This window comes from Podarcis tiliguerta (genome assembly GCF_965153285.1).
Source record: "Podarcis tiliguerta genome assembly, chromosome: 7".
Taxonomy (NCBI): Eukaryota; Metazoa; Chordata; class Lepidosauria; order Squamata; family Lacertidae; genus Podarcis; species Podarcis tiliguerta.
Window position 1 is genome coordinate 37,315,019 of NC_139540.1, and position 16,906 is coordinate 37,331,924.

A 16,906-nucleotide genomic window follows, 5' to 3' on the forward strand; every position below is an offset into this window, starting at 1 on the left:
ATCCTTCCTGCTATGGGAGGGGCAAAACTTGTATTGGCCATGATTTTTTCAGCAAAGGGAAAAAAAAGGAAAGGAAAAAAATCTCTTTCCCCCTCCTTCCTCCCCTCTCTCCCTTCTTCCTTCCTCCCCTTCCCCTCCTCCTTTTAAAGGTTCAAAAAATAATAATTCCAGTTATTATTTAAAATAACTAAATCATTTTAAATAATTACACTGATATTTTAAACTTTAATTCTCAATTTCTATATGAAAAGAAAGAGGGGGGAAGAAAAATAAGTAAAGTAAGAAAAGAAAAACTTACTTTTTCAATACTTGTAATTTTATCATAATGTCCTTTCTTTTGGTAAAATGTTCCTTTAAAAAATGAAAAACAAAGTAGAAAAACCTGTTATCATTTTTCCAGCCACACTGCGCTACTATGTTTCCGTCTTACTCTGCTTTCCCACATTGTGCTTCCCCCTTATCTGTTATTTTGATTTCTTATTTTCTGTTTTCCCTCGTTCACTACAAATTATTCACAAGATTTCACAGGATATAAGAAAAGAAAAAAATTAATTAAACAAAATAAGAAAAGCCTTTAATGCCAACTTTTTTCTTTTTTAACTCAAACAAAGGTCTCCTTTTCCATTCCCAAAAACCATATCACTTAACAGTGTGTCTTTCTTCAGCCTCTTCAAAATGCCCTTGTATTATCCACTTGTATATAGTCATAAAAAATAAAACACACACACACACAGTTTAGAGTCTTTCAAACCAAGTCTCCTTTCCCCCTTTGTATTGTTCAAAGAGTCCACCCATTGATTCATATAAAAAAAGAAAAGAAAATTACATTGCCTCCAGACTATGTTTAGTGTCCGTCAGACCCAAATAATATAAAAATAAAGAAAATAACCATCCATTTTGATGTTTTTGAGCCTTTCCAGATCTTATTTTAACTTTTTAAAACCAAATTAAATCCACAGTGTCTGTCTCCTTTAGTTCATAAAAAGGAATAAAGGAAATAAAAAACAATCCTTAAGATATTAAAAACAGCAACCCACAAAGTCCACGTTGCAATTTCTTCTCTTTCCCTCCCCAATATTTCAAGTTCTTTGCAGTTTGGCTCGCTTGCTGGAAAATATTTATAAAGCATAAAAGTTATGCATCCAGTACTTAGGCAAATCATAGTTTTAGCTCAGTTCATAGACTGGAATGCTTCTAAAAATAACTATTAGCAGTATTTTTTTCCCGTTCTTGTTTCAGTCCCTGCAGGTATTTTTCCAATACCTGCGTTTGGAGAGAGGGGTGGATAGATCTCCTCTTTACCACCCTAGTGTGGATCCAATTATTTTATTTTTGATAATTTAAATGTCTTTACATTTTTGATAATTTAAATGTCTTTACATTGTAAAATTTCTTTTATTTTGAAGAAGCTGTTGCTTCAATGGCGGCTCTTGAGGCAGTTTGCTGTGGATCTTGATGGTGCTGTGTGTCTGTGCTCAATCTCGGAGCTCCCATGGCTCCCTGCAAAGCTTTCCTTTGACACTGCTGGATCCTTCGGAACCCAAACTTTTCCTTCAGACTTTTTTTTGAGTAGGTGCTTTACCCGTGCTCCCTTCCTATCTCCTCGCAGCAAGCGGGCTGTTCAGGACGAGTGGTCTCCATCGTCCGCCATTATCCGCAGTCGACCTGGAAGTCACTAGTTATTAGTCACTACTAGCCATCAAAAGTTTTCTCTGCTCATTTCAGGAAGCAATCTTCAATAGTCATGAAAAAGCATCTTCTATTATTAAACTATGAAGCAGAGGGAGATTGAAAGTTTCTTTTCTTTCGAAGCCTCTAAAGAGTGTAAGAAGAGCTTGTTGGATCAGGCCAATGCTTCAGGAAGCATTGTCTAGTCTTCAGTATTCATGAAAAAGCATCTTCTATTATTAAACCAAGGAGCAGAGGCCTCTTAAGAGCATAAGAAGAAGTTGCTGTATCCAGCCAGTGATCCCATCTAGTCCAGCATGCTGTTCTCACAGTGGCCGTTTAAAAACATTTTTAAACTGCATTAGGCTATTGTCATAAAAGTCTCCAAGAGTCTCCTGAAAGAGAAAAGCAAGGACCCCTGCCAAATCTCTGCTGAAAAGGTGTTCCACAGTATGGGAGCGGTGACACTAAATACCCAACATCCGGCTGAGGCAGAAGACACCATTGATGGAATCTTTTGAGGAGCTGGAGCTGGTGTTTATAAGTGGTTCATGTTTCACAAGCATACAGTAAGGTTGTTAGTACAATAGCTTTGTAAACAAGCATTTTGGTTTCCCTGCGAAGGTCCTCAAAGACTCAAAAGCAAAATCAGAAGCATACTCAACCTCAAAGCAAAATCAGAAGCATACTCAACCACCGAGAGTAAGTCCTTGAGCTCAGGTATTCTTCCATGGAAGGAAAACTAATCCAGTTTCCCAGCATTTGAGTAAAGCAGCTCATGGTTTCCTGATATGAAGTCCCACGTGTATGCCAAGGAAGGAACCCAATCCAGTTAAACCTTCTTTGGTTTTGATGGTATTTCCCCCCACTGTTTACCTGGAAAACAGAAAATGCAGTATATCAGTTTGAACTGCCATTCCAGAAGCGTTCATGATTACATGAAATCTCCTGCTATTTAATATTTCCCTAGTTTTCCCCACTGTAACTTGCCAAGTAGATACAAGTAGATACAAAATGACAAGTGTATGACTCCATTTATTTCTTGAAAAGCAAGCTGGTTTCAGTCCACTGCTGAAGTATTAAGGAAAGTGAGAAAGGGTCACTTCTCTTTGAGTCAGCAGAAATGGTTCCCCGCCTCCTAAAAGTGCAGCTGCATGCATCTTGTGACTGTCTTCTTTGTGTTGCTGGGCAAACTAACACATATCCCAGGATAGATAAAGAACTCAAGTTACATCATTCACTGTTTTGGGGCATTGGAGACATGGATACTGTTGGAATGATCTGGGGAAAATGTGTCAGATTTGTGAAGAGCTTATCTGATGGAAGTTAGACACATTGCAAGATGTCTACACAGAGGGAACTCTGGTAGTTGCAGGACTTTTTTGAGCATGTGGACTTTGCACTTGCTGTGTTCGCTTTTCCTCAGCAAAAACTTTATACGTCGAAACGCTCTCTGGGCTCAGAGAGTGAAGACTTCTTGTAGCAGAGAGAGTGTGTGTCTTTGTGCCTCCAAAGTAAAAGTGATCTCTGCTACACAGTTGTTTCTTGTAGTGAGGCTATCCACTTGACTCAAATTATATGGAGCGAACACAACACCGAACAAGAGGGAGGGTGGGGGAAATAGTGAGCTGATGGGTGGCAGCATTTTGGAATTCACTGCAAAGTGCCTCTTTCTGGGGATGTGAAGTGGAATAGCAGCATTGCTGCCAGAGAAGAACAGATGCCGATGGCCAAACCCTGTTATCACTGCCTCTAGATCTTCTTTCAAGTTGGTTTATTGGGGACCATGCCACAGTACACAGCCATTGCATTTTTATCTACAAATTACTAAGTCATCTGAAAACCCATTACCTTTACATAGTTGAATTGCATATTTTTTATTTTACTCTACCTTCACTACATCTTTCAACAAAAAAGTATGGGAAAAGAGACAAAATTGATAAGGGGGGGGGGCTTTAAAACACAGCTGTTTTGATTCCATTAATAGATGTGTTATAGGGAGGAATTAAATTTCTGCTTCTTAGTATTATAATACAGTGGTAACTCGGGTTACATACGCTTCAGGTTACACACTCCGCTAAACCAGAAATAGTGCTTCAGGTTAAGAAATTTGCTTCAGGATAAGAACACGGCGGCACAGCAACAGCAGGAGGCCCCATTAGCTAAAGTGGTGCTTCAGGTTAAGAACAGTTTCAGTTTAAGAACGGACCTTCGGAACGAATTACGTACTTAACCCGAGATACCACTGTTTCTGAAAAGCTGTAAGTGCTTAATTTCATCTCCGCAAATAGTGAACATCCTAGCTGTGTTTTAAGTTGACAATGTGGAAACAGGCTAAGATTTTCATACAACTGGTTTTTACACACAGATACAGACAAGACAGCATTTCTCTCTCTCTCTCGTCTCTTTATGTGGAGGTTTAAAGAGAATGATGTGGGTGTGCCATCTGTATGAACAAACCAAGCATTATGAAAAAGAGAGAAGACTTGGGGAGGCTGCTTCTTCGAAGTCGTGGCCATTTGTAATCAAACATAAAATATGGAGTCACACCTACAAGAATATTCATAATGCACAATAACATATTGCATCACACGAAACCAGTTCTTGACTAAGGAATAAAGATAGGAATTGTACTCGCAACACTCTGTTTGTGATTCAGTCATAGACTCATTAAGAACAAATATCCATGGCTTGTAAAAGCCAAACACAACCAGAAAACATAAAAAGCTCATGTATCTTATCTTCACTAGTCACTTCATGAATCACTTGAAGAGTTAAAGCTGATTAAAACCTCATTAAAATCACTTTGTTGTTTAGTCGTGTCTGACTCTTTGTGACCCCATGGACCACAGGAAGCCAGACACTCCTGTCTTCTAAAAGGCAGATAAAAACCACAGGCTTTCCAGAGAGAGATGTTGCCCTGCAAGCTGTTGAGTCCCTTCCAGGCACTGCTCTGCTTCATTGCCTGACACTCCTGAGAATATGAGGGAGCCCTGTTTGCTTTAGTGTTGAGGATGACACTTAAAAGCCAACCTGTCAAGTGCATACCTTATTTCACGATTCTATAGCAAGACTTTGACAGAAGTGGTGAGCATGCCAACTTGAAAATTCCTGAGTATTCAGGAATCCACCAGATACCATAAGTCTCTGGGAACAGACCACCTTAATGGATCCCACAGCCTTATAGAAGGGCACTGCATCATCACTTTGAATTTCACTATCGAATTATCCATCTCAGACAATGGGCTCGGCACAAACTTCCCTACGAATGGATCTCTGCCTTCCCACTCCCTTGGAGAGACCTGAACTAGGGTATGTTCTGTCTTATGTGTTGGGCCTTTAATTTACTGAGATGGTCTCATGGTTGCCATGGAGACCAGGACCCAGAGGTTTTATAGTCAAGAGCCATGTGTTGCAGCATTTCTGGTCTGTGAACAGATAATGGAGAAGGATAGAGACTGCTCTATAAAAAGAGGAGATAAAGAAGAAAATACAGTTATAAAAGGGGAAATCAGTGAAATTTATAAAATATTTCACTAAGGAACACGGGTGGCGCTGTGGGTTAAACCACATAGCCTAGGACTTGCTGATCAGAAGGTCGGTGGTTCGAATCCCCGCAATGTGGGTGAGCTCCTGTTGCTCGGTCCCTGCTCCTGCCAACCTAGCAGTTCGAAAGCACGTCAAAGTGCAAGTAGATAAATAGGTACTGCTCTGGAGGGAAGGTAAATGGCATTTCTGTGCGCTGCTCTGGTTCTCCAGAAGTGGCTTAGTCATGCTGGCCACATGACCCGAAGCTGTACGCTGGCTCCCTCGGCCAATAAAGCGAGATGAACGCCGCAACCCCAGAGTTGGTCACGACTGGACCTAATGGTCAGGGGTCCCTTTACCTTTACCTTTATAACATTTTAGTAGAAATGGAGGATAAAGAATGTAAGGCTTGGGTCTCCCCCCCCCACAAGACGACTCCAGCAGTTAATTATTTAAGATTTATTGGTTAAACAAAAGCCCTGGTTGGAGCTCCGCTAATTTCAGTCTTCCTTTTTAGACAAGGTGCTTTGCCCAAGCTCCCTTCCTGCCTATTTGGAGCAATCGGGTCACTCAGGGCGAGCAATCCCCATGGTCCACCATAGCCTGCAGCAGTCCACAACAATACATTTCATTTTTTAATATAATATTTTTTAATTAATTTGTCATTAATAACAATCCAATATAGACCACATTAATACAACACCAAATCATAATCCAATTTAAAAAGCCAATTGGCAGATTTCAAATTATACATTTTGGTTGACTTCCCATGTTCTGATTTTAGGAGATTTTTAGGAGATGTTGATTCCTTTTTGCTGCTCCAGTCCAATTTAGCCCAAATAATACAGTTCCTATGTTGATCCTTTTAACAGCCACTGATGTATTGACTTTCATTCGTATTTAACTGTTCTATATCCTTTAATTTGCAAGAGGAGTTTATATCAGATAACTTTCTGGGTGGAATGTTTTTTTTTTTAAAAAAAAAGTTCAACCTTCCTTTCTTGTTGCAATCAATCCTTTCCAGCATTTCCCCCCTGCTCCAAGGACTCAATTTTACTGCATAGTGACCTTTCACCACCTTGCTTTTCTCAGAACTGAAAGTGGTATGGCATCTGGCCATTAATGTGGGCAGACCTCCAGCATTTTCTTTCAATACTTTCCCATCTGATAACAAGCTGATATCTCATCAACACCATAATTAATCAAAGTTAGAATCCTCTGTGGGAGGGTATTGCCACAGAACATCCCAATATGTTCCACACAGTTCCATTCTTTGAATTAATCCATAAGCATTATAAAGTTCTTGTTGATTCCCTCTTGCAGTCCATTTATAATTGCAATCCATTAGTAACTAATTTTTTGGTTTGGTGAAGAGATGCCACATTATAAAACAGCATGGTGAATATATAAAGAGAAAACGAAGGCCTCTCTCCACCACATACCAATCCAATTATGATTAAAATCTTCTCCAGTTCGAGACCTTGGCACTCGATGGCTGATTCATTCAGCAGCAGGTTAACTTGTCTCCTTCTTCCAGAACTTGCCTGTTTCTTAATCCAGAATTCGTATACAGTATATCTTAAAAAACAGAAGAATCTCTGTGATGGGTGAACCACGTTGGAGAGTTTCCAATGCACACAGTGCATTCCGTAGGAGCAGGAGGCAGCTGCTGGGTGATCGGCAAGTGAGGGCGCTCCCCCCACAACTCAAATTATCCTTAATTGGTCCGCTATGGTGAGAACCATTGTTCACCATGGCGGCAAAAAACGGAGGTCTACAATCTATTCATAACAATACATTTCAAACAAAATCCAAAGTTACACTACACCTTTATCCTCTGCCAAAATACCACAGAACAATCCCTCCAATTCTCAGTCTCCCATCGCTGTCAAGAAATCTCTCCCTCTCTGCTCACTTTCACAATCAGTTTGAGAATTCACTGTCCCAAGGGAGGGAAGTACCGTATTTTTCGCACTATAGGACACACTTTCCCCCCTCCAAAAATGAAGGGGAAATTTGTGTGCGTCCTATGGAGTGAATGCAGGATTTCACTGAAGCCTGGAGAGCGAGAGGGGTCGGTGCACACCGACCCCTCTTGCTCTCCAGGCTTCAGGCAGCTATCCGCAAGCCTTCGGAGCACTCCGAAGGCTTGCAGATGGCAGCTTGCCGCCTGAACTGCCGCCAACTGCCGCTGCGCTCCCGGGCTTCAGGCAGCTATCCGCAAGCCTTCAGAGCTCGGAAGCGGCGGAGAGGTTGCATGCAATCTCACCGCCTCTCCTGGACCTGTTCTGGGGGCTGGGGTCAGTGGAAGCTCGGGCTTCCCTCGCCCCAGCCCCGTGGCTAATAACGAAGCCGCTCGCAACCTCTCCCTGGAGAGATTGCGCATGGCTAAAGAGGAAGCCAAGACAGCCAGCGAGAATTTTCCCCCCCTTTATTTCCGCCCCTAAAAACTAGGTGCGCCCTATAGAGCGAAAAATATGGTAACTCATGGCTCTTGATCATAAAACCTATAGGTCCTGGGGCAGCTCAGGAATCATGGCTTCTGTGGCAACCATGAGACTGTCTCAGTAAATAAGGCATACCCTGGTTCAGGTTTCTGCAAGGGAGTGGGAAGGCAGAAATCCATCGATAGTGGGTTTGTGCTGAGCCCATTATCTGAGAAAAATCATTCGCTGGTGACATTTGGAGTGATGATGCAGCGCCCCTTTATAAATCCTCATAAAACTTGAGAAGTTCAGATCAGAAGAATCTTTATTTGCCTCAGCCACTAGCCATTGGAATACAATAAAATGTACTGAAGATAGAGGTAAAAACCTAACTATACAAAATACATTTTGGAGGTTCACATCAGTAATCAAATAATCAAATAATAGATCTTATTCTAATTGCCCCCACTAAAAACCTTGCAGATTTTGCTGCCACCTGGTCATCTTGATCCGCTGGAAGAAAGGACACAGTAGCAATGGTTGAGCAACCCAGCATGGACAATAGTAGAGGGGTAATACCCTCACTCCTCAAATCTTTATAAAGAGTGCAACCAGACGCTCATGAGCCACTGACTCAATAGTGCCATCTCCACATGGACATCATTGTTTTTCCAGTGGAATTTTCTGAAATTGACCCTCAAGTACAGCTGAAGGCAGTTTATTCAAGCCTGCGAAAGTGAAAGCACGTCTGTATTTTGGAATTGTTAAATTTTGCAAATAGGGTGCCCAAGTGTCAAAATGACTAGGTAGAAAATAATCATACCATGGACAAAATTGCCTTATTGTGGCCAAATTATTCTGTCGTTCAATTAGGTGCTGTCTAATTTAATTATTTACTTTACTGAATCCCAGTGTTAATAACTGTTGTGATGATAAACCAGTTGACAATTTTAGTCCAAGCATTCTGATGACCATCTTGCAATACTAAGGGTAGTAGACCAGTGGGGTTTAAATTTAAGCAAAGCCAATAATTAAATGTCCTACACCAAATCTGTAATTCAACTGAGGGGAGACTAGCACAATGAAGCATTTGGTACACAGGATGGAACAGAAACAAATTGCCTTAGGAACTTAGGTTGAACAGCTTCTGTAGATCCAAGGTGAGGCCCTGTCCAAATCTGAGCCCATATAATAACTGTGCCAGGGGTTTAGCTTTAAACACGTCTGATGGTATACGATTGCCACCTTTGTATGTAAAAAGCCTGTCAGAATTTTGGCGCTTTGAGTTTTGGTGGTAGAATTGTTAAATACTGGGCCTACTTGTACCGTTGTTAGAGGTAAATGACCACTTTCCATATTATGGCCCAACTCAAACTCCATGGCAAGCTTATATGCAAAATATGCAAAACACTGCCTCCATATATGTAAAGTGGGTATATTCCCTGGGCCAATCTCCCTCTATCATTTCATTTAATATTAGCAAGCCCCTCTGCTTTACAAATTGAGCTAAACAAAGCCCTGAATTATTAAATCTATGATCTTTAGACAGATGGGAGGTACCTCCAGCTAAGTACTGTATATATCTGGTTTGAGAATCTGATTGTAACGGGTGTACAAATTTACATCATTGACTTCTGTAGGTGCGCTAAAATCCCCTTCAATGATAAACCCTGCAGTAGGAAAGAATGGGGCGTTCTTTCAACATAGTCTCTTTGGCAACAGCAATTTCCCTTCTCTTTCAGTTTGTTTAAAATATGGGGGTCAAAGGAATTTTAAAGGCTTTTAGGAGATTAAAAGGTTTTGAAATTAAATAAGCTTTAAAAATGTGAAGATATAGCTGACAGGAAAAAAGGAGTTGAAACTAATTTACGATGCTAACTTCTATAGTGCAAATTCCTGGGGTTGCCGGAACACGTAAATAAAACAACCTTGCCTTCGATAAGAGGAATTTTAAGAAGAGCAAAAGGGGGGGGGGGAGAGAGAAGCCAGCAAAGCAAACCTCCATCATGTAATTGAAAGGGAATATGTGGAGCTCTGATAAACACGTCTTGCCACGTCTTTATTGTTGTGTAGTCTAAACTACTGAACCTCTTGGGCTTGCTGATCTGAAGGTCAGTGGTTCGAATCCACACAACGGGGTGAGCTGCCATTGCTCTGTCCCAGCTTCTACCAACACACCAGTTCGAAAACACACCAGTGCAAGTAGATAAATACTACCACTGTGGCAGGAAGTTAAGCAGCGCTTCCATGCACTCTGGCACTCATCACGGCGTCCCGTTGCACCAGATGCGGTTGTAGCGTTCCCAAAGCAAAGGAAAGATTGGACTCTGATTAACAGAATACAGTGGTGCCCCGCAAGACGAATGCCTCGCAAGACGGAAAACCCGCAAGACGAAAGGGTTTTCTGTTTTCAGAGGCGCTTCGCAAGACGAATTTCCCTATGGGCTTGCTTCGCAAGACGAAAATTGACGAAAATTTTTGAGGTTTTTTTCCGCTCCCCAACCCCTTTTTCTGAAGCGCTAAGCTGCTAAAAGCCTTTTAGCAGCTAAACCGCTAATCCCTTAAGCCTTTAATAGGCGTTAATAGCTCTTAAACTGCCAATAGCGCTAATAGCGCTAATCCACTAATGGGCTTGCTTCGCAAGACGAAAAAACCGCAAGACGAAAAGACTCGCGGAACGGATTCTTTTCGTCTTGCGAGGCACCACTGTACACATAAGACTTGACCAGCAAGACTCTGGGAGGGGTGTGTATAATAATTCCTGTCCACTCCTCGGCCCAGGTTGTCTTATTCACAAAAGAACTTTTTACACAGTGTTTGAAAGAACCAATCAGATTTCCTCTGAGCATTTCAAAAAACCCCACATGGGACAAAGTCAGATCAGAAGAAATCCTGTTAACTACAAACATTACTCTGAGAGTATTATAAAACAGGACTACTATTTCTGAGAGTAAATAAAACAGGACTAGAGGAATGCTTTTAGGAAACTCCAGAGGTCATAAACAGCAATAAAGAGGAGAGGAAGGATGAGTAGTATTTACCATCTCCTGGAAGGATGGCAGTATTTGCCATCTTGTGAACCCTCTTCCTGGCCGTTAAGATCTAAAGATTAAACTACAAAAAGTAACCTATTCTTTATGTACTGAGGATGCCTGGTGCAGCAACTGGCCTGTGTTTTAGAATGCTTATACGTGCCTGTCAGGTGTAGAGAAAGCAGAGATGCAGAGGCTTGTCGGATTTGATCAGAAATTATTGTCAATGAATTAAACCAAGTCAATGCAATGCTTTCATCGCGGACACAATGGCTTGCTCCATATTTCATAATTCCTCATAGCAATCCCACCTGACCCCCACACTCTGGATATTTGCACCCCTACAGCGGTTTAGTCATGCTGGCCACATGACCAGGAAAGCTGTTTGTGGACAAACGCCAGCTCCCTTGGCCTGAAAAGCGAGATGAGCGCTGCAACCCCAGCCTTTGACTGGACTTAACCATCCAGAGGTCCTTTACCTTTTGTGCAATATGAATGCTTTTGTAGGTCTGTGTCCATACTTTCTGTTAGATTACTGATGGCCACAACTTCGAGCAGCGGGCTCCCTAGGCCTTCTCTCTTTTTCACATTGCTTGGTTTCTTCATACAGATGGCACACCTGTCAGAGTCTCTTTCAACCACAGAAGAAAGGGACGTGTCTCCATAGAGGTGGAAAGTCTCTCAAATGCTGGGAAACTGGATTCCTTTCCTTATTTGGAATTATTATTTATTTATTTAATTTCTATACCTCTTTATATTTTAAGAAAAATCTCAAAGTGGTTTAAAGCACATTAAAACATCAATAAAACAATCTGAAGAAAGTCAAATGTAGAGTATACAGTCAAAGCAACATAATTAACTAAGATAATAAAAAAACTAAATTATCCCATAGATTTCAAAAGAAAAAATTACAAAGGAGGTCAATTACAGAATACACACTCCACAAACAAAGGTAACAAAAAAAACCCACTTAAACATTTTTTTAAAAACCAGTGCTAAGTGAAGTCAAATATAAAATGCACATTTAAAACAGCATAACTAACAAGAGAATAAAACATTATCATAAGCATGACACAGCTGCTTGGCAGGCACAAAAAGATGGGGCAAAATAATCCAATAGTTAGGGTTTGTTGTCAGGCAATATCCCTCTGGTGTCACCAGGCACCTGGTGAAACCATACTGGACCCTGCATTCGCTCCATAGGATGCACACAAATTTCACCTTCATTTTTGGAGGGGAAAAATTGCGTCCTATAGAGCGAAAAATACGGTAGTTTCATGGATTGTGGCAAGAGAAGGGGGTTGGGTTTAAACGTGTAGTGAGTACACAGCTAATGTAATGAATATATCATCGTGCAGTGAGACTTTGATGGTGCCATTTTCCAGAGCATGGTAAACCACTAGGTAACTCTGAAACATAAACTCTGGACACAAACCATGGAATCTGCCAGCGCAGGATGTGGTGATGGCTGCTAATTTGGATGGACACTGTGAGAAACCGGATGATGGAATACAGAGAGCTTTTGCTTGATCAACAGGATCCATCTTATGTTCTCATTGCTTCCCAGAGTGTGATGTTGCTTTAGATGTTGAAGCATAAATCAGAAATACATTACTAAAACCAAGTTTGAGTCATAAGGATGAAACCCTGTGGCTATTTAGGACATGGTCAAGGGTGCATCTGTCTGGGAAACTCTTTTCTCACTTTGTATAAAGTGATTCAGAGAATGGTCTGAAGATATGAGAATTATAACTCATATAAATGCTTAAAGGAGATTGAAAGAGTGTCACAGTTTTAGCTTACTCAAAGACTAGGCAAAAATGTTTTCACCTGCACCCAAAAGTAAGCAAGGAAAGAATATTCCAGCAGAGGAGAATACCATTTGTTCTGGGATCACAACAGAGAAAGTCTTGATCTGAGTGGATGACAACCTAGCATCCAGAACGCTGCAATATATAGCAGCCATTAGCAGGCTTTCTCCCAATACGATGTCTGTGGAGGAAGGCATGAGGCGCATCTGCTCTCAAAAAGGAGTGATTCGGCTTCAAGCGGGTTGGCATAGATGACCCTTGCGGTTCACTCCAACTCTATTATTCTATGATTCCTATGAGGCACCCCAAAACAAATCTATATGAATGTTTACTACATTGGGAACAATTCCATATTTAAAAATGTGATTATACACACCCACCCACCCTCAGATGAACAGCAACACATGACACATTGTTGTTGTTTAGTCGTTCAGTCGTGTCCGACTCTTCGTGACCCCATGGACCAGAGCACGCCAGGCACTCCTGTCTTCCACTGCCACCTGCAGTTTGGTCAGACTCATGTTTGTAGCTTAGAGAACACTGTCTAACCATCTTGTCCTCTGTCGTCCCCTTCTCCTTGTGTCCTCCATCTTTCCCAGCATCAGGGTCTTTTCCAGGGAGTCTTCTCTTCTCATGAGGTGGCCAAAGTATTGGAGTCTCAGCTTCACAATCTGTCCTTCCAGTGAGCACTCAGGGCTGATTTCCTTAAGAATGGATGCGTTTGATCTTCTTGCAGTCCATGGGACTCTCAAGAGTCTCCTCCAGCACCATAATTCAAAAGCGTCAATTCTTCGGCGATCAGCCTTCTTTATGGTCCAGCTCTCACTTCCATACATCACTACTGGGAAAACCATAGCTTTTACTATACGGACCTTTGTTGGCAAGGTGATGTCTCTACTTTTTAAAATGCTGTCTAGGTTTGTCATTGCTTTCCTCCCAAGAAGCAGGCATCTCTTAATTTCGTGGCTGCTGTCACCATCTGCAGTGATCATGGAGCCCAAGAAAGTAAAATCTCTCACTGCCTCCATTTCTTCCCCTTCTATTTGCCAGGAGGTGATGGGACCAGTGGCCATGATCTTCGTTTTTTTGATGTTGAGCTTCATACCATATTTTGCACTCTCCTCTTTCACCCTCAATAAATAAGCAGGGAGACAATATACAGCCTTGTCGTACTCCTTTCCCAATTTTGAACCAATCAGTTGTTCCACATCCAGTTCTAACTGTAGCTTCTTGTCCCACATAGAGATTTCTCAGGAGACAGATGAGGTGATCCGGCCCATTTCTTTAAGAACTTGCCATAGTTTGCTGCGGTCGACACAGTCAAAGGCTTTTGCATAGTCAGTGAAGCAGAAGTAGATGTCTTTCTGAAACTCTCTAGCTTTCTCGATAATCCAGCGCATGTTTGCAATTTGGTCTCTTGTTCCTCTGCCTCTTCTAAATCCAGCTTGCACTTCTGGGAGTTCTCGGTCCACATACTGCTTGAGCCTTCCTTGTAGAATTTTAAGCATAACCTTGCTAGTGTGTGAAATGAGTGCAATTGTGCGGTAGTTGGAGCATTCTTTAGCACTGCCCTTCTTTGGGATTGGGATGTAGACTGACCTTCTCCAATCTTCTGGCCACTGCTGAGTTTTCCAAACTTGCTGGTATATTGAGTGTAGCACCTTAACAGCATCATCTTTTAAAATTTTAAATAGTTCAGCTGGAATACCATCACTTCCACTGGCCTTGTTATTTGCAATGCTTTCTAAGGCCCATTTGACTTCACTCTCCAGGATGTCTGGCTCAGGGTCAGCAACCACACTACCTGGGGTGTACGAGACATCCATATCTTTCTGGTATAATTCCTCTGTGTATTCTTGCCACCTCTTCTTGATGTCTTCTGCTTCTGTTAGGTCCTTACCACTTTTGTCCTTTATTATGGTAATCTTTGAACGAAATGTTCCTTTCATATCTCCAATTTTCTTGAACAGATCTCTGGTTCTTCCCATTCTGTTGTTTTCCTCTATTTCTTTGCATTGCTCGTTTAAGAAGGCCTTCTTGTCTCTCCTTGCTATTTTTTGGAATTCTGCATTCAATTTCCTGTATCTTTCTCTATCTCCCTCGCATTTTGCTTGCCTTCTCTCCCCCCGCTATTTGTAAGGCCTCATTGGACAGCCACTTTGCTTTCTTGCATTTCCTTTTCATTGGGATGGTTTTCGTTGCTGCCTCCTGTATAATGTTGCGAGCCCCCATCCATAGTTCTTCAGGCACTCTGTCCAGCAAATCTAAATCCTTAAACCTGTTCCTCACTTCCACTGTGTATTCATAAGGGATTTGATTTAGATTGTATCTTACTGGCCCAGTGGTATTTCCTACTTTCTTCAGTTTAAGCTTGAATTTTGCTATAAGAAGCTGATGATCTGAGCCACAGTCAGCTCCAGGTCTTGTTTTTGCTGACTGTATAGAGCTTCTCCATCTTTGGCTGCAGGAAATATAATCAATCTGATTTCGATGCTGCCCATCTGGTGATGTCCATGTGTAGAGTCGTCTCTTGTGTTGTTGGAAAAGAGTGTTTGTGATGACCAGCTTGTTCTCTTGACAGAACTCTATTAGCCTTTGCCCTGCTTCGTTTTGAATTCCAAGGCCAAATTTGCCAGTTGTTCCTTTTATCTCTTGATTCCCTACTTTAGCATTCCAATCCCCTATAATGAGAAGAACATCCTTCTTTGGTGTCACTTCTATAAGGTGTTGTAAGTCTTCATAGAATTGGTCAATTTCAGTTTCTTCAGCACCAGTAGTTGGTGCATAAACTTGGATTACTGTTATGTTAAAAGGTCTGCCTTGGATTCGTATCGAGATCATTCTATCATTTTTGAGATTGCATCCCAGTACAGCTTTCGCCACTCTTTTGTTGACTATGAGGGCCACTCCATTTCTTTTGCGGGTTTCTTGCCCACAGTAGTAGATATGATGGTCGTCCGAACTGAATTCACCCATTCTCGTCCATTTTAGTTCACTGATGTCCAGGATGTCAATATTTATTCTTGCCATCTCATTTTTGACCACATCCAACTTACCCAGGTTCATGGTTCTTACATTCCAGGTTCCTATGCAATATTTTTCTTTACAGCATTGGACTTTCCTTTCGCTTCCAGGCATATCCGCAACTGAGCTTCCTTTCGGCTTTGGCCCAGCCGCTTCATCAGCTCTGGATCTACTTGTACTTGTCCTCCGCTCTTCCCCAGTAGCATGTTGGACGCCTTCCGACCTGAGGGGCTCATCTTCCAGCGTCATAACTTTTATATGCCTGTTGTCTTTGTCCATGGAGTTTTCTTGGCAGGGATACTGGAGTGGCTTGCCGGTTCCTGCTCCAGGTGGATCACGTTTGGTCAAAACTCTCCACTATGACCTGTTCATCTTGGGTGCCCTGCTCAGCATAGTTCATAGCTTCTCTGAGTTATTCAAGCCCCTTCGCCACGGCAAGGCAGTGATCCATGAAGGGGTATGACACATTACACCGTGCCATTTACTAACAGAAATAAAGACAATATGGAAAAGCCATGTGTGAAAAACTAAGTACATCTTATTATTAAATAGCTTTTAATAATAAGAACCACATTTAGCAACAATAAGAAGCTATCATTTTCTGTAGGACTTTATCAGTCTCACATCACTTCAGTTCATTGAAGTTTGCTGGTGTTATGTACTGAAGTTCTCACCGTGGGCCAGCAGGGAGATACTGTAGATAGTTATGCAAATGAAGGATTGAAAGTGACGTTCAGTGATTGGATAGTTTGTATGCAAATGAAGGATCGAAAGTGACGTTCAGTGATTGGATAGTTTTAGAAAGTTGCAACAGTTACTTTGTTCTGGAGCTCTATATAAGCAGGCTGACTGAGCTCCTCAGTTCAGTTCTGTTCCAGCTTACAAATAAAGAGCTGCTTTGGAAGAATCACTGTGTTGTCTGATATGTTCACCCACAACTTAACACTGGCGACAAAGGTGGGATCGATGGACATCAGAGCACAGCCAGATGCGGCCATCCTCTGAATTGAGCTGAATCACTGAGCGAAATCACTGAGCGAAATCACTGAACAGAACCAATTCAGAGCTGACTGTTCTGGCTAGAGCACTGTATTCCATCCATCGCCCTTCACGCCGGCATCTGAATCATGGCTTCACTTGTGCCTCTGCCACCGTTTGCGCCAGCCTCTGAATCAAGGGACTCCTACTTCGCTCGGTTCGACTGCTACCTCCAAGCCAACGAGCTGACAGCTGTATCAAAAGAACGGAAGCGGGGACTATTCCTCAGCCTCTGTGGGCCTGAGGTGTTTGAGTTGGCCAAGCATTGGTTGCGCCTGAAGCAGTCCAGGCAACACCATGGGACACGATCCAAGAGAAGCTCATCAACCACTACGTGCCAAAGCCATCCAAGATTGCTGATCGCCATGCGTTTTACCAC

The 16,906-nt window shown here is 42.0% G+C and overlaps 1 protein-coding gene across 1 annotated transcript in view; it reads right to left on the reverse strand.

Moving 5' to 3' along the window:
* Positions 1-2,341: 2,341 nt before the first annotated feature.
* The window catches only part of LOC310682446 (DGAT1/2-independent enzyme synthesizing storage lipids-like), a 31,110-nt gene continuing 16,545 nt past the window's right edge, over positions 2,342-16,906 (reverse strand). Inside the window, exon 2 of the transcript XR_014513903.1 lies at positions 2,342-2,544. The gene's annotated coding sequence lies outside the window, so the exon portion shown is untranslated. The remainder of the gene's footprint in view (positions 2,545-16,906) is intronic.